Source organism: Jatropha curcas, chromosome 7 (assembly GCF_041381405.1).
Source record: "Jatropha curcas cultivar XTBG-Jc1 chromosome 7, XTBG_Jcur_1.0, whole genome shotgun sequence".
NCBI lineage: Eukaryota > Viridiplantae > Streptophyta > Magnoliopsida > Malpighiales > Euphorbiaceae > Jatropha > Jatropha curcas.
The window spans coordinates 8,447,053-8,470,567 of NC_143157.1; the positions used below are offsets into that span (position 1 = coordinate 8,447,053).

The 23,515-nt window shown below is 32.6% G+C and overlaps 1 pseudogene; it reads left to right on the plus strand.

Moving 5' to 3' along the window:
* Nucleotides 1-12,119: 12,119 nt before the first annotated feature.
* LOC149494664 (uncharacterized) lies at nucleotides 12,120-14,367 on the plus strand (annotated as a pseudogene).
* The last annotated feature ends 9,148 nt before the right edge of the window (nucleotides 14,368-23,515 follow it).

Sequence of the window (23,515 nt, forward strand, 5' to 3'; positions counted from 1 at the left end):
ACTTTGGCAAACGTTTTGAGAACCCTAAAACGTATTGTGCGGCTACATTCTCCTCCAAAAGCTCTTTTGAGTTCGTTTGAAGGAGAATTGCCTTTAGAGATCAATTTTAGGTGAATTAAATAAAAAAAAAAAGAGAGAAAATCAAGAGAGAAAAGATTAAACACTTAAATCCTTGGTGACGAAGCTGCTGGATCGCCTTAACCATCGTTCATTAAGCCGTTTACAATCCTCAATCTGAGGATTAGGTAATTCCTTTACACTTTTTGTGTTTTTATTCATTGATTATTTATTTTATTATTGTTTTAGTGGTTTAATCTTAATTGAATTGTATTCTGTTCGTTTTTGGTCATTCGAGGTTATTCCAAAATATATTTAAAAAAAACGCTTTAAACAAATAATTTAAAACAGAATTCGGACCAGAGCAGTTGCGTCACGCAGCCAATAGATCCGTAACGGAGCTGGCAGTTGCGTGACGAAACTGTTCATGTCCAAAATTTCGTTTCTTTACCCAGAAGAGCTACGTGACACAGCCGATAGCTGCGTCACGCAACTGTTCTTCCAAAGAACAGCTGCGTGACGCGACTGTTCTAGGGTTCCTGAAACAATTTTTATTCTTTCAAAAAAATAATAAATTTTGTGCAAAAATAAAATTTAATTTTTCCAATAAATTTGAAACTGACCAATTGTGAATAGATTGCAATTTAATTAAGTTTTGAATATTAAAATGTAAATATGCATGATTTTTGGGTTTATAGGTTTAATTTCAAATCGGGTAGAATGTATTTTAGGTTCGGTTTGTTGCCCCCCTTTAACCATAAGGCAAGAGCGGGTCTTTTATTTATTTGATTTAACTGCTTTGGTTTGGATGGTTTGGATGATTATGGATGCAATGATTGGTTTTGATTGGGGCAATTAATTAATTTTCCATATAAGAACTCGGTTCGATTCATTCGAGTTGGGTTAAAGTAAATAAATAATTTGGCTTTTCTAACTAAAATGAATTAGAAATCGTAGGTTAAAAGAGGCCGGTTTTCCGGGCGTCGGCTTCCAACGGGCTGGCGTACCCAATTCCCTTACCCAGAATCGCCTTGGTGCGCCTGACCAGTTTTCTAAATAATTTGGCCTTAAATAAAGTTGGGTTTAAAATGGAGTCATTTTTATAAAATAAACTTGGAAACGGTCCCATTGCCGAAAAAATGGGTGGCGACTCAAAAATGTTTTATAAGACCGATTTATCGGCATCGTATCCAAAAAATATTTTGTCACCACTGTTCATCATAAGATCACTTTTCCAAACAAAACATAAAAGCGAACGTTTTTCGAGTCGCTCGAGGGCGGTGCGAAAACAGAACGGGAGTTGGGAAATGCATGCCTTCCAACCTTATCTCTCCCGCACACGAATTCTATTGGTAAAAATTTCGACATATATTTCTGAGGATTTGGTCTAATCTCGACAACCAGTAGGGTTTTGAGATTGGCGATATAAACTCTCGAAATGAATGCAACAGAACAATAGCAAATAGACTCAGGTTTTCCTTATGGGGAAGTGACTAGGGCTTTCAACTACATGATGGGCTTTGGTCCATTGGGCTTACAAGGTCTGGGTTCCGCAAACAGGATTCGGGCTTTCACGTGGGCCTACTCCTTTTGACGCACCTTTTAAGGTACTAGGCTTACGGTTGGTGAAATTGCTAATTCTTGGGTGGATGTGCCTAAAACGCAAGGTTTAGGCTGGATCCACCTTCAAAGTTAACAACTATACCGAGGGCTAATTTCGGGTAGAAAGTGGTGAGAAGAAAGGAATGCAGTATCGATGCAAGAACTTAGGAAAATAAAAGAAAGCAAATAAACAAACAAGGACGATTAAAGAATTTTCCGACGGCTTTCTAAACAATTATTTCCAATTTTAGAAAACATAGGTTTTTAGAGTTAATTCTTAATTACAACTGACTAAAAATAACCGGGGATTAGTGGGTTCGTTCCCCAGTAAAGTCGCCAATCTGTTTTAGTACCCCCCCGGGTGGACTCGAAAACATCCCTGTTTTATTTATTATTTTTTATATGTTGTTTATTTTGATGTGGAAAGTAATCTTATTATGAAAAGTGGTGATAAAACATTTTATTGGATACGATGCCGATAAATCGGTCTTATAAACAGTTTTTGAGTCGTCACCCATTATTTCGGCAATGGGACCGTTTTCAATTTTATTTTATAAAAAGTGACTCCATTTTAAACCCAATTTTATTTAAGGCCAAATTATTAAAAAGACTGGTCAGGCGCACCAATGCGATTCTGGGTAAGAGAATTGGGTACGCCGACCCAATGCGATTCTGGGTAAGGGAATTGGGTATGCCGACCCATTGGAAGCCGACACAGTGAAAAACTGGCCTCTTTTAACCTACAATTTCTAATTTATTTTAGTTACAAAAGCCAAGTTATTTACTTACTTAAACCCAACCCAATTGAATCGGACCGAGTTCCTATATGGAAAATTACTTAATCGCCCCAATCATATCTAATTATCACATCCATAATCATTAAAACCAAAACAATTAAATCAAATAAATAAAAGACCCGCTCTTGCCTTATGGTTCAAGACGGGCAACAAACCGAACCTAAAATACATTCTACCCGATTCAAAATTAAACCCAAAAACCAAAAAAACCAAAATCAAGTATAATTATTATTTAGCATCTAAATCACATTTTATTATTATTTTTTAATTTAATCCTAAACATGCAAATTACTAACAAACCCATAAATTTAATTTCATTTTTCATTCGACCTAAAATTGTAAAATCCATACAAGTAAATATGCAAAATTACATTTTAGTACTCTAAACTTAATTAAATTGCAATCTGTTCATAATTGGTCATCTTGGGGTTTATTAGAGAAATTAAATTTTATTTTGTGTAAAATTTATTATTTTCTTTAAAAAAAGACAAATTATTTCTGGAATCTTAGAATAGTTGCGTCACGCAACTGACGCAACTCCCAGATCTGTGACGGATCTAGTAGTTCCGTGATCGAACTATCCCAGAAACTCCAGATCCATTAGAAACTCATTTTCAATCCACAATTTGGAAAATAGAACACTGGATAAAATAAAATTTGAGTATGAACAGATCCGTCACGCATCCTCGAGATCCGTTACGGATCCGTCAGTTGCGTGACGCAACTGCTCGGGCCCAATCTTATTTTTCAAATGATACGAACATATCCGTCACGCATCTTCTAGACCCGTTACTGATCCGTTAGCTGCGTGACGCAACTGCTCTGGCCCAGGTTTATTTTGCAAATGATTTGTTTAGATCATTTTTTATTCATTTTTTATCCAAATATGTTTTAAGACAACCTCAAATGACCAAAGATGAACAGAATACAATCTAAAGAAGTTTAAACTACTAAAACCACAAAAATAAATAAAAAGTACAAAGAGAGGTTAAAGTAGTTACCTAATCCTCAGATTGAGGATTATAAATGGCTTAAACACCTTAACAAATGAGAGTTAAGGCCTCCCAGAAGCTTTGTCACCAAGGATTCAAACACTTATATTTTTCTCTATTGATTTTTTTTCTTTTTTATGATTTTGTTTTTATCTAAATTAATATCTAATGGCAATTTTTCTTCAAATGAACTCAAAAGAGTCTCTGGAGAAAAATGTAGCCAAAAGTGTGTTTTTCAAACGCCTTAAAAAACCAACCCCCTCAAATGAGAGAAAAAGATGAATTTATAGAAGTAGGGCAGCAGAGGATAGCTGCATCACGCAGCTTACGGCTACGTGACGGATTCGATGGTAGCGTGACGCAGCTTCCTTTCTGGACCATAGCTACGTGTCGCGTGTCGCTCAGACAGAATAAAAAAAATCGTTATGTCGTCATTTTTGGTGACGTCATACAAATCCGAGCTGCGTGACGCAACAGCAGTGCCGTCACGCATCTTCTAGCTGCGCGACGTAACTCGGACGCAACCAGAAACTTAAAATCGGTTTAATTTAAATCCTTGGATTAAAAGACTTCTAGATAGCATTAACCCTTCATTCTGTATCCTCGTATCCTCATCGGATCAAGCGGGGGCATAAAGACACGCGTCAACAATGTGATGCCGTTAAATGACATGAAAGATAAAATTGAAAAATTGAGATCATTGATTATAATGTTGTTAGGTTACCCAAAAGTAGACCATTACTTATAATCAATGACATTCAAGAGACTTATCATTATACTTATTAATATGAATGTATATCCAAAGATAACATCCATATTGTATGGAGCATTATTAAATAATGAAGGAGTAAGAAAAAAACGTAAACTAGATTCCAAAAAGGAGCACGAGCGTGCTGCAATGAGCACGGGCGTGCTATGGACTCCAGAGAGAAGCACGGGGCATGTTGTAATGAACCATGGGTGTGCCCTGACTTCCAAAGAGAAGCACGGGGCGTGCTGTAGTGAAGCATGGGCGTGCTTCTCTCTAACTCGCATAAAGATTCACAAGTTGCTCCGTATCAATAAAAGTCTATTAAAGTATTTTTCTTCTTGGCATCATTATTAATTAAAGCTATGCATTTAAATATTACCCAAAGGTTAATCTAGATGCATAATTAAGGTTGTTATTTGTTTGAATCCATTTGTGTTCTCACAAAGTATTAACATATGAGTATATGTATAATGTTGCAGTTTCTTCTAACATGTTCGCTATAGGCACTGGGCTGATTAAGTCTAACGGATTGAACTATCCTGATTGGTCCGAACAAATCCATTATCAGTTAGGAGTTTTGGACTTGGATTTGGCATTAGTCTCTAAAAAGCCAGCAGCCATTATAGAGACCATCACTGAAGTTGACGAGTCCCATTATGAGGCTTGGGAGCGGTCTAACAGGCTGAGCTTGAATTTAATGAGGATGACAATGGCTAAAAATGTTAACCCATCAATGCCCAGAACAGATAATGCTAGAGAGTACATGTTGAAAATAAAAGAGTACTTCCAATCGGACATAACTGACAAGTCCATTGTCTGATCCTTGATGAGTGAGCTAACGACCAAGAAGTTTGATTGGTCACAATCCATTCATGATCATGTGACTGGCATGCAGAATTTGGCGGCGAAATTGAAATCAATGGGAATGGATGTGAGTGAATCCTTTTTAGTTCAATTTATTATTAAGTCACTTCCTCTCGAGTTTGGTCAGTTCCAGGTGAATTACAACACCCTCAAGGAAAAATGAAACATTCAGGAAATCAAGGCCATGTTGATATAAGAGAAAGGGAGATTAAAGAAATTGAAGGAACACTCTGTCAATCTCACATTTCATAATGGAGCTAGCAGCAGCAACAACAAATCAAGGAAGAAAGGCAAGAAAAGGGACAGAGCCCCAATTAAGGTTAATGAGGGCGAAATCCATAAGGAGTTGAAGTGCTACTTCTGTAGGAAGAATGGTCACTTCAAGAAGGACTGTCCTAAAAGGAAGATTTGGTTTGAAAAGAAAGGTATACTTTATGTTTCAGTATATTTTGAATCAAATCTTATTGAAGTGCCTAATAATACCTGGTGGTTAGATTATGGTGCAACTAGTCATGTGTCTCATGTTATACAGGGTTTCCTTTCGGTCCAACCCGTAAACGAAACTGAAAAGTTCCTATACATGGGGAACAAAATGAAGGCACGAATAGAAGGAATTGGGACTTATAGATTGATCCTAGACACTAGTTGTTATCTGGATCTTGAAAAGTGTCTCTATGTTCCTGAATGTGCTAGAAATTTAGTTTCTGTAGGGAGGTTGGATAATGTTGGTTTCAGTTTTAAGATTTGTAATGGTGTTTTTTCATTATACAAACATAAATACTATTATGGTTCTGGTACTTTGATTGATGGTTTGTATCATTTTAATCTTGATGCTGAATTTATTGAATCCTGTTTAATGTTGAACACACTATAGGTAATAAACGTAGTGCATATAATGAATGTTTTGCTTTCTTATGGCATCACAGGTTAGGTCACATATCCAAAGAAAGGATTTTGAGGTTAGTGAAAGGTGAAATCTTACCTCAATTGGATTTCATTGATTGGGACGTGTGTATAAATTACATTAAAGGTAAGCAAACTAAGCACACATTAAAGAATCCAGCCACAAGAAGCAGTGAATTGCTTGAACTTATACACACTGATATATGTGGTCCTTTTGATGTTCCCTCTTGGGGTGGTGAAAAATATTTTATTACCTTTATCGATGATTTCTCCTAGTACAGTTATGTATATTTGCTGCATGAAAAGTCTCAATCAGTGGATATCCTTGAGATATTCATTAATGAGGTAGAAAGGCAGTTCAATAGAAAAGTTAATGTGGTGAGATCTGATAGAGGTGGTGAATATTATGGTAAATTCAATGAAAATGGACAATGTCCAGGTCCATTTGCAAAGTTCCTTGAAAGTCGTGGCATTTGTGCGCAATACACAATGCCGGGTACACCTCAATAGAATGGTGTAGCTGAAAGGCAAAATCATACTCTTATGGAAATGGTTAAGAGTATGCTGAATAATTGTACTGTACCTTTATCATTATGGATGCATGCATTAAAGACTGCTGCATATTTACTTCATAGGGTTCCTAGTAAAGCAGTTCCTAAGACCCCTTATGAACTGTGGACATAAAGGAAATCTAGTTTAAGGCATCTTCATGTTTGGGGTTGCCCAGCAGAAGTAAGGATAAATAATCTACATGAAAAGAAGCTTGATGCTAAAACGGTTAGTGGATTTTTCATAGGATATCCTGAAAAGTCAAAAGGGTACAAATTTTGTTGTCCTAACCACAGTACAAGAATTATTGTGTCTGGTAATGCTCAGTTTATTGAAAATGGCCAAATTAGTGGGAGTAGTGAACCACGTAAAGTGAATGTGCAAGAGATTCAAATTGAAAATCCAACTCAGGTGGATTTTCCTAATGTCTCTTCTTCGGTTGTTGTTCCACTTGTTGTATCACAGCTTAACAACATGATTGAACAACAAAACAATATTCTAAACCGACAAAATGACCATATAAATGATGAACCAGTAAATAATGAACAATTCACGAATGATCAAGTAGTTTCACAAGAAATAGCATTACGGAGGTCACAAAGGCAAAGAAGGCCAGCTATTTCTAGTGATTATGTGGTTTACTCAACTTGAGCATGATTGTGAATTTAGCATTGATAAGGACTCAGTCTCTTTCCAGAAAGCCATGGAATATGATAATTCTAAAAAGTGGTTTAATGCCACGAAGGAAGAAATGCAATCAATGAGTGCTAATCAAGTCTGGGATTTAGTCGAGTTGCATGAGGGGTCAAAACAAGTTGGTTGTAAATGGCTTTTGAAGACCAAACGGGACTCTAAGGGCAACATTGAAAGATATAAGGCCAAACTTATTGCTAAAGGTTACACTCAGAAGGATGGCATTGATTATAAAGAGACCTTTTCTCCAGTTTCCAAAAAGGACTCTTATTTTGGCTTTGGTAGCTCATTATGATCTAGAGCTTCAGTAAATGGATGTAAAGACAACCTTTCTTAATGGTGACTTAAAGGAGGAAGTATATATATGGACCAACCAGAGGGGTTTGTGGTCACATGAAAGGAAAATTTGGTGTGTAAGTTAAAGAAACCAATATATGGACTGAAGCAAGCTTCCCGTCAATGGTATCTTAAGTTCAATAATACCATCACTTTATATGGTTTTATAAAAAACACTGTTGATCGGTGTATTTATATGAAGGTCAGTGGGAGCAAGTTAATCATGTTAGTCCTATATGTTGATGACATTCTTCTTGGTGCGAATGATATTGGGTTGTTAAGTGATGTAAAGGGTTTTCTCTCTAAGAACTTTGAAATGAAAGATATGGGAGAGGCATCCTTTGTGATAGCAATAGAAATATTCCGTGATAGATCACAAGGACTGTTAGGATTGTCTCAAAGAGCTTACATTGATAAGGTATTAGAGAGATTCAGAATGAAAAAATGCTCCGCAGGAATAGTTCCAATTCAGAAAGGAGATAGGTTTAGCGAAATGCAATGTCCTAAGAATGATTTGGAACGTAAAGAGATGGAATCTATTCCATATGCGTCAATAGTTGGAAGCTTAATTTATGTTCAAACATGTACTCGACTAGATATTAGTTTCGTCGTCGGAATGTTAGGGCGATATCAAAGTAATCCCGAGATAGACCATTGGAAAGCTGCAAAAAAAGTACTTAGGTATTTACAAGGCTAAGGATCATATACTCACTTATAGAAAGTCCAGCCATCTAGAAGTGGTGGAATACTCGGATTTAGACTATATCGGTTGTGTAGATTCGAGAAAGTCTACATTTGGCTACTTATTTCTCTTAGCTGGAGGAGCAGTATTATGGAAAAGTGGAAAGCAGTCTGTCATTGCTACTTCCACAATGGAGGCTGAATTTATGGCATGCTTTGAGGCCACTGTTCATGCATTGTGGTTGCAGAACTTTGTCTCAGGTCTAGGCATTGTCGACAGTATAGCTAAACCGTTGAGAATTTACTGTGATAATTCTGCAGCTGTCTTCTTCTCTAAGAATGATAGGTACTCTAAGGGTGCAAAGCACATGGATTTAAAGTACCTATCTGTGAAAGAAGAAGTGAATAAACACAAAGTGTTAATTGAGCATATCGGTACTGATCTGATGATAGCGGATCCGCTAACTAAAGGCTTACCGCCCAAAATCTTCACTAGCCATGTTGATAGGATGAGCATTATAGATAAGTCCTTGTTAGCATGATGTTTAAACTTGTATATATATATATATGCATATGGTTATTTTGCTCATATTATTGTGACACTTGGGAATTCAATTAAAGATGTGTTTTTGCTTATTTATGTGTTATCCATATTATAGATGTGTACAATAATGGTTTGGGTGAGATAACAATAACATTGATTATAACAATGTATTGTTTGTTGAATCGTTTCTCGATTATAGTTATTATGGATTAAGATGATCTGTGATGTATTAAAGGAATCATGTCGATTAATGACTTGTGACCGCCATAATCCGATCACTTTAATTCTAATTAAGGTTAACATGATACATTCAAGAAATGCACATGGGCCAAGTGGGAGATTGTTAGATTATTTTAATAATCTGAGTGGCCCATGTAATTAAAGGGCTGGTTCTAATTAAGGTGGCCCAAGATGATGGTTATTAGGCTTAATGGGATGAGGACTAGTTAGGGTTTTAATACCCTTCCTCTACCTTATAAAAGAGAAAGTAAATCAACAGCGAAGGTTAAGAAAAGAAAACAGAGAGTGTGACGGCTACCTCAAACACATACGGTGATAGGTTATTTGAGAGAGCATGAAAAGAAAAACTCTCATGCTATTGATAATTCTCTGACCATTAAGAAAGCACTTACGGACAAAAGGCCAGAGTGAAGAAACATAAATCTGCTGTTATGGTGAGAATCGAATTGCCGCAACGAGGTAATCAATAGCTATGGATCAAGGTATGCTTCCGGTTATTGGGTATTCTTATTAAGCAAATTCTATGAACTATAAGATCTAGGCTATATATTTGAGTAATGGAGTACAGAAACTCTACCTCAAAAGTTTATTTAACATGTACTCGATGCACAAAAACATTTGAGTAATGGAGTTTCCTCGTTTCGAAAACGTTTCGAAAAAGGAAACGACTTGAAAACGTTTCGGACCCATTTTCGTAAATAGAAGAAATAGGACACCCGTTTATCTTATATATATACATTTCTTCAATTAAAAACATTAAATATAAAAACAGATTGCAAATCCAAATCAATTTTAGATGATTTACAAATCTGATTTGGAAAAGGAAAACAACGTAAGTTGATTATATGCAAATCTGATTTGGATAACGTAATTTGATTATATAAAATCGGTTCCATACCTCTTCAACAATTATTACATACCTCTCTAAATTCAATTAAAGAATAAGAACAAAACAAGAACCTCAAGAAGCAGTAATAATCAATCAGCGGTTGTGCAACATAGTTCTTCTCCTTTTTGAAGAGGTTACAGGTATGAATCTCTTCCTGTGTCGTTTTTTTTTTTTAATGTAGAAGAAATCATAGAAACCCAAAAGAAAATGAGAAAGAGAACGATGGAAACAAGATAGTGGAACCCGAGATGTAGAGAGCAAGAGAATGAGAGAGGAAGCCGAGAGAGAATGAGAGAGAAGTAGAGAGGTAAAGTTTTATAAAGGTTCAACCTTGTATTGTTTGAAATTTAATAGCTAAATTACTGTAAGTAATCTTAATTCTCTTATACCATTAGATTTGTCACTTTTACACTGGACCATTAGATTCAAAGCTGGTTTAATGATTATCTGAAGATTTTGCATAATAAGTTTTATATTAAAATAATAAATATATATATATATATATATATATATATATATATGTATATGTATGATTAATTTTGCCTTTTGATATAATTGTGCAAATCTAATAAAGTCCCATAAATATATTTTGAAGAGACTTAAAAATACAAGAATGTGCTCATACGAAATATTATTAAATTTATAGCTTCTACAATCTCATATTATGTAATTATACTAAATTATTAAGCAATTTTTGTGGATTTTAAATGTTAAAATTACATCTTTTAAAAAAGTATCATATTATTATGTAACTAAAATCGCAAAAAAAAAAATTATAAAGTATTGCTTATCAAATTTTCAGTTATAGTTATATTTTAAAGGCTCTTTTTAATATTAGATTCATACTTAAAATATTTTTATACTACAAAACTTATGCAAGAATTATTTATTTTAGAACATCAAATTATACAAATTCAAAATATATAATAAAATGTCTATCACAATTTTTTTAAATAGCTTTAATTTAAAACTCAAAATTTAGTTTTCATTTCTATTAATTTATTTCAATATGAAATTATTTTTTATAATGTCGTATATTTCATATCATACTTTTATTTTCCGTATACTAGTAAAAGCCAAAATTTAAATTAATATGGGTATTTAATTATTAACTTAAATAACAATAATGTGGAAATTGAGTTCTCACTAATCAACTGATCTAAGAAAAAAATTTATGGAGAAACTATTATAGTAATTAATTATAAACCAAAGTATTTAAATATTAGTGTATTTGATTATAAAATTTTTAATTTCAACCTATTAATTGTTTATTGTCAACAATATGTTTATATTTTGATTATTTATTATCATAATTAATTAATTTATTTTTAAATATTTTAATATTTATTATTACTTTTTAATAGGAAATATATAGTTTGTCTTCATGGATTCTTCAAATTCTAATTCTACTCAAGTAAGTACCACTAGTAGTGTCTCTTCTTCAGAAACTAAGGAGGAAGAATATAACCCTTTGTAGAAATATGTGACAAAATTTGAGAAAATTGGAGATGGAGGGGGTAATTGTAAATGGATATGTAATTTTTGCGGTGAAGAAAAGTAGGGACTTACACTAGGGTAAGAGCTCATCTATTGACAACCACTAGTAAATGAATTAGTATTTGTAGAAAGGTCGGGAGTGATAGTGTTTCTGAAATGAAAAAAATGGAGGATAAGGTTGCAAATAGAATTACTAATTCGCAACCTAAATGAGTTCCTTTACCTACTACTTCCGTTCCTTCCTTGTTTATAACAGAATTGAGTGTGATAAATACATTAAAGAGGACAAGAGTTAATGATTCTCCACTTGCTAAAGTTTTTGACATGCAAACTAGAGCTCAATTAGATGCAGAGATTGCTAGGATATTTTATATTGGAGGTCTACCATTTAATTTTGCTAAAAATCCTTATTATGTAGGTTCTTATTCATTTGCTGTTAATAATGCTTTGAGTGGTTATGTGCCTCCAAGTTATAAAAAATTGAGAATCACATTACTTCAGTAAGAAAAGACAAATGTTGAGAGGTTATTAGAACCTATTAAAAGTACTTGATCAGAAAAGGGTATTACTGTTGCCTGTGATGGATGAAGTGATCCTCAGAGGAGGCCTTTGATTAATTTTATGGTTGTTTTTGAACCTATCCCTAAATTTGTCAAATCTGTTGATTGTTCTGGTGAAGTGAAAGATAAGCATTTTATTGCTAATTTGATGAAGGAGGTAATTGATGAGATTGGTGACGAAAAAGTTGTACAAATCATTACAGATAATGCACCTAACTGTAAGGCTGCTAGAGAAATCATTAAGGGTATGTGTCCACATATTTACTGAACTTCTTGTGTTGTACATACTCTTAACCTTGCTTTGAATAATATATGTGCAGCCAAAAGTGTGAAAAATAATCAAGAGACATATGATTTGTGTCATTGGATCACTGAAATTCATGGGGATGCTTTGCAAATCAAGAACTTTATAATGAACCATTCCTTAAGACTTGCAATGTATAATCAGTTTAGCACTTTGAAGTTGCTTTAAGTTGCTGATACTCATTTTGCCTCCATTATTTCCATGCTTAAAAGATATAAACTTATTAAGCGTGCTTTAGAAGCAATGGTTATGAGTGAACAATGGTCATAATACTGAGAAGATGACCAAGGCAAAGCTAGATTTGTTCGTGAAAAAGTGGCAGATGAGGGTCGGTGGGAAAAGGTTGATCATATTCTTGCTTTTACTGCTTCCATTTATAACATGATTAGAGTTTGTGACACAAACAAGCCATTGTTTCATCTGGTTTATGAGTTGTGAGATTCTATGATTGAAAATGTAAGAAAGGTTATTTATGAGCATGAAGGAAAACAATCAAATGAGTTTTCTACTTTTTATTATATGGTTCATCAGATTCTTGTTGATCGTTGACAAAGAGTAACACTCCCCTTAATTCTTTAGCTCATTCATTAAACCCAAAGTATGTTACTCATTTAAAATTCATCCTGCTTCCCATCCTCTTTTTACTTATTTTTTTCCTTTAATTTTTTTCTTCATGGTGAGAAATGGCTTTAAAAGGGAGAAGGTAGAGAGCCTCCTCCTATGGATGGAGAAATATCCACTGAAAGAATCAAGTGCTTTAGGAGAATTTTTTTTCTAATGAAGATGATTGTAGTAGCCCAAATGATGAATTTACTAATTTTTCTCTTAAAAGTGGTCCATTTGGGGATCCAGATTCTATTGGGAGTAGGTATAATATGGATCCTAGGAAGTGGTGGACATGTTATGGTTCTAATGCACCTTTACTTCTAAAGTTAACTCTTAGAATGCTTGGACAACCTACTTCCTCCTCTTGTTGTGAAAGAAATTGGAGTACTTATTCATTCATTCGTTCATGTAGAAGGAATAAATTATATCCAAAATGTGCAAAAACGTAATTTTTATTCATAACAATCTTCGTCTGTTGTCAAGAAATACCTCCCAATACACCAAAGGAATTGTCCGCTTTGGATCAAGCCAAATCCCCCATACAAGATTGGCAAGACCCGCACGGTTTTGTCCCGCAGGTGAAATGGGAAACTTCCCAGGAGGTCACCCATCCTAGGATTTCCGTTAAGCGAGCACGCTTAACCTTGGAGTTCTTCCAACTCTCTAGCCATTCCACCAAAAGGCGCCTCTAATGATTAGTTTCCCCCTTTTCGATATATGATTCGATTCATTCCTGTGTCCCGCATTCCACTACCCTAGCTAGCCTGCCATCCTAGAAGTTAGTTAGGAGCTTTGCTCTACCCGCCCTCTTAGGATCGCTTTGCCGGGTCGGGATGTCACAGGGCCACCAGCTTCCGCATGGTTCGTCCTCGAACCATACATCTACTGGAGGGGGTCCGGCTCTGATACCAACTGTCACGCCCCGACTCTAATCACCAGAGGAATTGTCCGCTTTGGATCAAGCCAAATCCCCCATACAAGATTGGCAAGACCCGCACGGTTTTGTCCCGCAGGTGAAATGGGAAACTTCCCAGGAGGTCACACATCCTAGGATTTCCGTTAAGCGAGCACGCTTAACCCTGGAGTTCTTCCAACTCTCCAGTCATTCCACCAAAAGGCTCCTCTAATGATTAGTTTCTCCCTTTTCGATATATGATTCGGTTCATTCCTTTGTCCCGCATTCCACTACCCTAGCTAGCATGCCATCCTAGAAGCTAGCCAGGAGCTTTGCTCTACCCGCCCTCTTAGGATCGCTTTGCTGGGTCGGGATGTCACAGGCCCACCAGCTTCCACATGGTTCGTCCTCGAACCATACATCTACTGGAGGGGGGTCCGACTCTGATACCACTAAATGTAACACCCTCCGCCCAGTCCCGTGAGACCCGACGATGGATGCCACATTCGGTGCCGGAGACACCGTCTTAACTTAACATACAAATCATAAAATAAGATTATGAATTAGAAGTAATTGAGTATTCATATGTAAACAGCTGGGAAGGTAGAGTGACAGCAAATTGCAAGAAAACTCTAAAAAAATTTATAAAGGCATCAAGATATTGTAAGATGCTTCCAAGCAATTCAGATGAGTTTAAGGTTAGAGAAGACCTCATTGCTTTTTGCCAACTTTATATGCAAATTCATTATGACATTCACTTATATTTAATATTATCCTTTTATGTGCTTTTTATTTAAAACATGCTAAGTACTTTTGTTGTGTACTTCAAAGCTTAAACAACTACAAGAATACCGGTTTGAGTGTTTGACTTTCACATGACAAGTAAAGAAAAAATGTGTTATATACAAACATTATGACGCGGAACCCTATGGAAATAAATTCCATGAACTCTATGACAAGTTTTGGAAGAGATCCAAGATCAAACTAAACCCCCCCTCTATGGCACCCAAAGCTTAAAGAAGCAAGAACACCAATAATAGAGTAGAAGAATAAGATAAACGCCTCAAAGAATTGATAAGTTTACCTTGATTCTTGATGCAATTAGAAGAATGCAATATCACACTCTCTCCAAAGCAAGGGACACGCCTAAGCATGAAAGAAGAAGTTCTATTTCATTGATTGAATAATAATGTGTCTTTAATTACAAAATAACAAGCTATTTATACTAATCTAAGAGGTCCAGATCCTTAAAGGATTTAGAGTTAGCTAAGGATTAGGATTTAGCAAATCTAAACCAACTAAGGATATGACTAACAAAAATCATAACAACTTAAGGATTTGGATATCTAATCCAAATCTACTAAAGATTGACCAAATCTAAACAAATCTAGAATAAGGAATAATTAATCCAAACCAACTAAGGATAAGGAATAATTAATCCAAACCAACTAAGGATAAGGAATAATTAATCCAAACCAACTAAGGATAAGGACTAACTAATCCAAACAAACTAAGGATAAGGAATAATTAATCCAAACCAACTAAGCATAAGGAATAATTAATCCAAACCAACTAAGGATAAAAATAAAAGGGTGGCCCAATTTATTGTGGCCCAACCCATTAACAACATTACAACTCAAAACTAACAAAAATGGGCTAACTTATTACGCCAAAGTTAGGCTCTAGTATGGCCAGGGCATGCCATATGCTGGAATTTCAGATTCCATCTCAACATGTGGTTCCATTAATGTGAGAAACTTAGGTGTTCTCCATGCTTCCTTGAGATCTATGGTTGAGTGGTAGCGATTCCGTATCATTCCCCCTTTCCTCGAAAAGATTCGTCCTCGAATCTTAATTAGAAGTTGAGGTATCCATGCTCTCTTGATCTCCATGGTTGCTCCATATTTCTTTGCATAACTTCTTGTAATTGATCCACTAGGTAGCACTAATGGATTTTTCATGTTGTTCTCCTTGCTCCCTTGAGTTCCATGGATGAGTGATGGCGGATTCGTATCACATTAGTGGACAAAAATAATTTTAGGGGGCAAATTACCCCCTTGCCCCCTTCCTTGAATCTTCCTATGGTTGCTTGCACTAAAAATTCACAATACCATTAAAAATAAAATTTTTAATAATATTGTTGAATATTTAATTTAATGATATGTTTTAATAATTTTAGTATATGATAATTATATTTGATGATGTTTGGTTGGAGGTAAATAGATTAGGAAAGTGTTATTTTGTGCAACTTCTTTCACAAATGGGATGTAATAAGTACCTTAGAGAGGCTAGGGAAGTCCAACTTCTATTAGTTAAGTAAAAAAAATTTACCAATTTATTTTATTATCTAAATTCACTTAGAATTATTTTAGAGGTAATATTGTAATTTACAGTTTGAGAAAAATTAACTTCCTATAAAGTTAATTTGCATACTAAACACATTTAAATTGTACTTTCTTGATACAAAATCACTACCACTCAACCATAAAGCTCAAGGAAGCATGGGGAACACTTAAGTTTCTCACATTAATGGAAGCACATGTTGAGATGGAATCTAAAATTCCAGCATGTAGCATGCCCTGGCCATACTAGAGCCTAACTTTGGCATAATAAGTTAGCCCATTTTTATTAGTTTTGAGTTGTAATGTTGTTAATGGGTTGGGCCACCAATAATTTGGGCCACCCTTTTAATTTTTATCCTTAGTTGGTTTGGATTAATTATTCCTTATCCTTAATTGATTTGGATTAATTATTCCTTATCCTTAGTTGGGTTGGATTAATTATTCTTTATCCTTAGTTGGTTTGGATTAATTACTCCTTATCCTTAGTTGATTTGGATTAATTATTCCTTATCCTTGTCCTTAGTTGGTTTGGATTAATTATTCCCTATCCTAGATTTGTTTAGATTTAGCTAATCTTTAGTTGATTTGGATTAGTTAATCCTTATCTTTAAGTTGTTAAGATTTGTTAGTCTTATCCTTAGTTGGTTTAGATTAGCTAAATCCTTATCCTTAGCTGATTTAAATTAATTATTCTAAATCCTTTAAGGATCAGGACATCTTAGAATTAGTGTAAATAGCTTGCTATATTGTAATTATACATTTTTTTTAATCAATACAAAGAGAATTTCTTCTTCATGCTTTTGGCGTGTCCTTGCTTTAGAGAGAGTGTGAGATTGCATTCTTCTAATTGCATCAAGAATCAAGGTAAACTTATCAATTCTTTGTGGCGTTTATCTTATTCTTTTACTCTATTATTGGTGTTCTTGCTTCTTTAAGCTTTGGGTGCCATAGAGGGGGGTTTAGTTTGATCTTGGATCTCTTCCAAAACTTGTCATAGAGTGCATGGAATAAATTTCCATAGGGTTCCGCGTCATTTCTCAAAAATAATTTCCTTAGAAATGTACTTCCTGGAAAATATAATCCCTAAAAAGTAGGCAATTTTGAATCAAAAGAGGCCTTAATATTAAATTTATTAAACCATATTCTATAATATATATAAAAGTACGAATGAGAGGGGAACATTGGGTTCCTAAAATGCCCCAACTAAGTTTATGAATTGACAAAAATATCATTATTAATCCTATTCTAATTATGATATCAATTTATTATTTTTATTATATTAATATTATAAATTTAATTTGATTCTAATTAGGAATTTATCCTATCATACCACTATATATATGTTTAGTTTTAATTGCTTTTGGTTATCAAGAATTTGTTGCTTTTAACTATCAAGAATTGTTACTTCAAGCTTTTGCTAATTTGAAATTATTGAGTTTGCAGTCATGTCTTCTTATTGTGGTAAGTAAAACTTTAACTCTCTCTTTATTTACAAATTAATAGAATATTTTTTATTTATAATTCTTATAATTTAGATTTATAGATTTAAAAATTAACTATAATTGTTGAGTAATCGTGAATAATTACAGGCTTACAAGCTTTTCCTCCTGAATAGCTGTCACGACCCATTACCTTGGATCGGTCCGGCACTAGGACCTAGGTAGACTTAAAGCCACCAAGCTCGTAGTAGCCTAAAAATATACTAAACAAATACTATATTCAATAGAAATGGCCTCAGGCCCAATATCATCAACATTCACAAATTATATGTCTTGGGCTCGCTTGGCCTGTGTCATCATACTCGATGATAAATCAATTTTCAACATTCTCTAGGCTCATATCAATACGTTGCATAATAGAAACTTCAATAAATAATATATCATTAATCTTTAAATTTATTATACACGACTATTGTAATTGCGGAACCATCTAAGAATTTAAAATTTCACCTCAATACACCAAACAAACAAAAATTAATCTAGGTTTCGTTTTCTACATTTCCTCTAGATTCGGGTGGCATAAAATCATGAGATACAGGGAGACTTGTAACCTAAAAAAAATATTAAGGCAAGAATGGGCGCCTAAACTCAGTGATTTAGTTAACCCTCTCACCCCACACAATCACACAAATGCGTAACTAAATCAATCTAGTCATCCGAGTAGTTATATGATCATGCAGTTTATCACACAATAACAAAACAACAACAATCACAAATATTAACACCTTCCCATAAGCACATCACATGGAAATTGGTCAGTGGCACCACCAAAACCCCCGGCGAGCGGTCCTCACACATGGTCCGCCCTCTCATCATGTGTGCACCAGGCAGCTGATCCCCCATACATGGCCTACCGGTCTCAACCTCACTTGACCAGCCCTCTCATTTTTTACACTCTCTTTTCTTTTCCATACCAATAGGAAGCCACTCTGTAATTTTCCATATCATATATCATTAAATGCACACGGAGGCGCCGATCTCCCCATATATGGTCTACGGTATCATGGCCGACAGTGTCATAAACTGCCCTTACAAACCCAATGGTTACCCACTTCATCCCACACAGCAAAGCAAACATGAATCACATCACAACTCATCAAGTCAATTCCAATAACAACAAATAATGCAACACAAAATACAATTTACTAAGTAATGCATGTTTAGCATTTAGCCACATATGCATGGATGTAAATGCAGGTGGATAATGCGAATTATCTAACACTACTCACAGTTTCTTATTGTTCTTAACAGGACTCTCTTTATTACTGCCCCCTTTCAGCTTTTGTATTGACGTTCTGGAACTTTATAAGCATCTAGAAGGGAAATTCTAAGTAAGAATTCTAATCCAAGAAATTTAATCCTTATTCGCTTGATAATTAAGGTCGTTATTTAATTTATTAAATTATATAATTACAGTAACCTTGTTTATTATGTTTATTTTATTTATATCATTAATATAAGTGTCGTTGGTAAATTTAATGTTTTATAATAATGATAATATTAATAATATTAGCAACATTAGAAATGAAAATAACATTAATCGATGGTATTAGTTATACTAACAATTTTAAGAGTTATTTCCATTTAATAATATAACTAGTCTAGTTCTTTAACAATTCTCTATTTCGAAAATCCGACAGTATTCTCTCTATATATTGGATTGTCCTTGTATTCACACATTACAATATAAGTGATTTATAACACCAATGCATTTTAATTGTTAATTTCCTTTCACAATTTACTTAACCATGATCACTTGTATAAGGTATTCTAACTCAATATTTAAACAACATTCATGTATTAATGTGATTAATAGCTTGAAATTTAAGCATTTCTATTTTCTGTGGAAGTCTTTATTGTCCATTAACCACATTGAAGTCTGATTCCTTATAGGATGCTCATATATCTCAACTATGTGTAGTTAAATTTATAAAATTTCAATTTTGACTAATTCGATTAATTTTACATTTAATCAAATAATTAATTCAAGTTTTGGAATTTATACCTAAAATGAGGAATTAGGTCTTAGAGCATACCAATTGAAAATTGGACTACAATTCCACGATCTGCGCAAGGAGAAGGTGATTCTGCCTCTTAGGCCCTTGCCGGAGCATCGCCGACTGGTCATTGACTGTCGGCCGCTGGCGTGCACAGGGCCGGAAAATAGGGCTATGTCAAAATTGAGTGATTTTCACATCCCTTGGCTCGAAATTTATAGGGAACACAAATATGATGTCAATTTGTGGAGTCACTGCGTCAATTTGCTGAAAACAGCTCCGACAGGCACTGTGCTGGTCATTCATGGTTGCTCCCCAAAAATCCAGTGAAATCACGAATCAATGAAGGGGAAATGTTCGTGTGGAGGAGAGGAGTCGATCGAGACCATCCCCAGCACTTGAAGTCGACGAAACGGTGAGGTTTTGCTGGAAAACTCCATCACACGGTGACACGACCTTCCAATCGTGATCTCTCTCGATTCAGGCCCTCATCACACGAACCAAGGCCACCGGAGTGATTGTCTCGTCGAGCTCTTGAGCTTAGAGTCCTCACTCACCGTAAACGATGGTCGTTTGGCCGGAAAACGGGAAGGAAAGAGAGAGGGGCTGTCGACGTCGGGAAAGGGGAGGGAGATGAAATTTTTTTTCTTTCTCTCTCCTCATTTGATTGGATAATAAGGCTTGGTTTGGTCCAATTCGGATTTGGTCCGATTCAATAGAAAATTCTAGATTTCTCAACCTATTCTACTTGTTTGATTTATTTTAATCGGTGTAACTTAGATTCTAGAATATTTCTTCAATTTACTCAATAATAATAATAATAATAATAATAATAATAATAATAATAATTAAGTTTAGAATAATTAATTTAAATAGTAGGCATACATATATATTTTTACTAATTAATTTACTATTTAACGTCCAATAATAATCTTTGAGTAGTTTAGAAAATTCTCGATTTGAGTTGTGATAATATGCTTTGGGTTTGCGACCAATTAACAAATTTGGACTCGGATTAAAATTGTTTGGCATTTATAGCCTATACAGTCGAAAATTGAGATTTCTGATTTAATAGAAATTCAAAAGTTCTGAAAATAAAATTACGGGGTGTTTCAATAGTATTATCATGAAATCTTAAAGAGAGAGACCTTCTAATTAGAAAAATTTTAATTTTATTTATCGATTAAGATTATATAATAATTTTAATTAGATTGATTATATTAGTTTTCTTAATCATATTATTTTTATTAACTAGCAAATCTTGTTTCATTATTTTTCTGTTGCTAAGAGTTGACAAAGGGTTCTACAAACATGTTAGAAACGGAATAATTTTCCGTTTCTAAAACGATGACACAAATAGATTTTTTTTATTCTGTTGAAGAGGTCAAATAACGGATTAGCAACGAAATATTTATCCCGTTTCTAAAGTTGTAACCAAAATTCAGAAGCTGTTACTGCATATCTTCTCCGCCACATCTTTTGGTATGGTTGCATTTTCATTTCTCTTTTCTTCCTTTCTTTTATTTTATATTTTATTAATAAAAATTTAAATTTTATTTGGATTACAAGATTAATATTTGTCAAGATAATATCTTTTATTTTTTATTTTTTTTAATTTCAAGTATTTTGATGGAAATAAGATGGCCATGAAAATTTTAATATTCAAATTTAATATAATAAATTATAATTTTTTTTCATGTATAGAAATTTCAAATCTATATATATATATATATATATATATATATATATATATATATATATATATATATATATATATATATATAAGTGTGAATGAGGGGGAATGAGAGGAACATTGAATTCCTAAAATGCCTGTGTACACTTTTTAATTTTATTGGTTAATTGAAGAAAATTTTAGTCTTATTCTTATTAGAAAATTCTTAATTTTATTGATATTTTTAGTTGATTAATTAAAAATATCGTTAAAAATAATTTATTCCTATTCTAATTAGGAAACTTTTGGAGTTCCTATACATGTAAAATTACTATGATTTAATATCTTATAATTTAAACATACTATAATATAATATAAGATATTAAATTTATTATATTGGTGGCTCTTTTTTATTAATACTATAAATTTAATGTTATTCTAATTAGAAATTTGATTTTAATTCTACTTTAATTATGATTTCAATTTATTATTTTTATTATATTAATATTATAAATTTAATTCCACTCTAATTAGTAATTTGTCCTTTTAATACTGTTCTAATTAGAATTTTATCCTATCATATCACTATATATACGTTTTGTTGTAATTGCTTTTGAGTTTTAGCTATCAAGAATTTATTACTCTTGACTATCACAAATTTGTTGCTTTTAACTATCAAAAATCATTACATCAAGCTTTGCTAATTTGGAAATATTGAGTTTGCAATCATGTTTTCTTGTTGCGGTAAGTATAATCTTAATTTTTCCTATTTATAAATTAATAGAATAAATTTTATTTATATTTATTAAGGATGTTCTAGCAACTATAGAAAGTTTAATCTAATTCTAAATAGAAAATTATTAAAGATTTTAATTTTATTGTTGAAAAATAAAGCTAATTTAATTATTAAAGATTTCAATTTCCTATGTAGATATAAATTCTATAGAATAATAAATTTTATATATATATATGTGTGGTAAAAATATAAAACTCTAAGAATTTTAATTTTATTGGTTGAAAAATAAAGCTAATATAATTAATAAGGATATAAATTTTCAATTTAAATATAAATTCTATTAGATAAAATAATAAATTGTATTACATATTATATAAGATATATATGAGTAAGAATATAAAATTTTAAGAATTTTAATTTTATTGATTAAAAAAATAAAGATAACTTACTTTTGGATAAATAAATTCGTTAGGTAAAAAAAAAAAAAGTAGGGAATAAATATTATTGACTTTTGTGAATATAGTTTGTATTAGTTAAATGAAATTTGTATTCTCTTAGACAATTAATACATGCAAAATGTTAGGTAATGTTAAATAATATTTAAAGACAAAATGTAATAAACTAATCAAATATATAAGATTCCTAATAATAATAAACTAATTAAATAAATTATATATATATATATGTTTTATTAATGTTAAATCAAATATATATTAGAAATCGTAATCAAAAAATCTATACAATCTTAATTAAGAATGAAACTCCATCTGTAGAAGTTTTGATTGAATCTAATATTAAATCAATTATATTTATAATTTTATTGCAAAAGCACTTAACTATTTTATATTAAAAATCTAAAAAAATTAAATTAATTAATTATAAATTGAATTTTTTTCCTTCGTATTTCTTTTTTTTTGTTTTATTAATATTGTTAGTTACTTTTTACTTTATCGTTCTCTTGAATGGTATTAATTATTATAAGTAAATTTCTTGATCAATTTTCAATTAGTATAAATTTGTAAATTTTTTTAAAAAAATTATTTAAATTATGATTGTAATTTTTTTAACATTTGACAATTCTTTTTTTTTAAGTTGTTGCATATTTTTAATTTAAAAATTTATTATAGTTTGATTTTAATATTATATCTATTATCATGATAATAAATAAAAAATATTTAAATTATAACTCAATTGAAAATTTAATCTATCAAATAATTATATTTTCTTTGACTACCAACAATGATTTTTTTGCTTTTATTTATTAATAATTCATTGAAAACTCTCTACTATTAAGAGTTTTTTTACTATTGCTATATCAAAAACTTTTCACCTTGTTATTATTAATGGCTGAGGTACTAATTTTAACTTTTGATTTTTTTTTTTTTGGTATACTACAACAACAAAATTTTTGAATTTGATTATCAATAACTTATATGTGTATTTATTTTTATATATGACGAGATCTAAAATCAAATAATTATTTATGTTCAACCTTTGTAACTTTTTTTT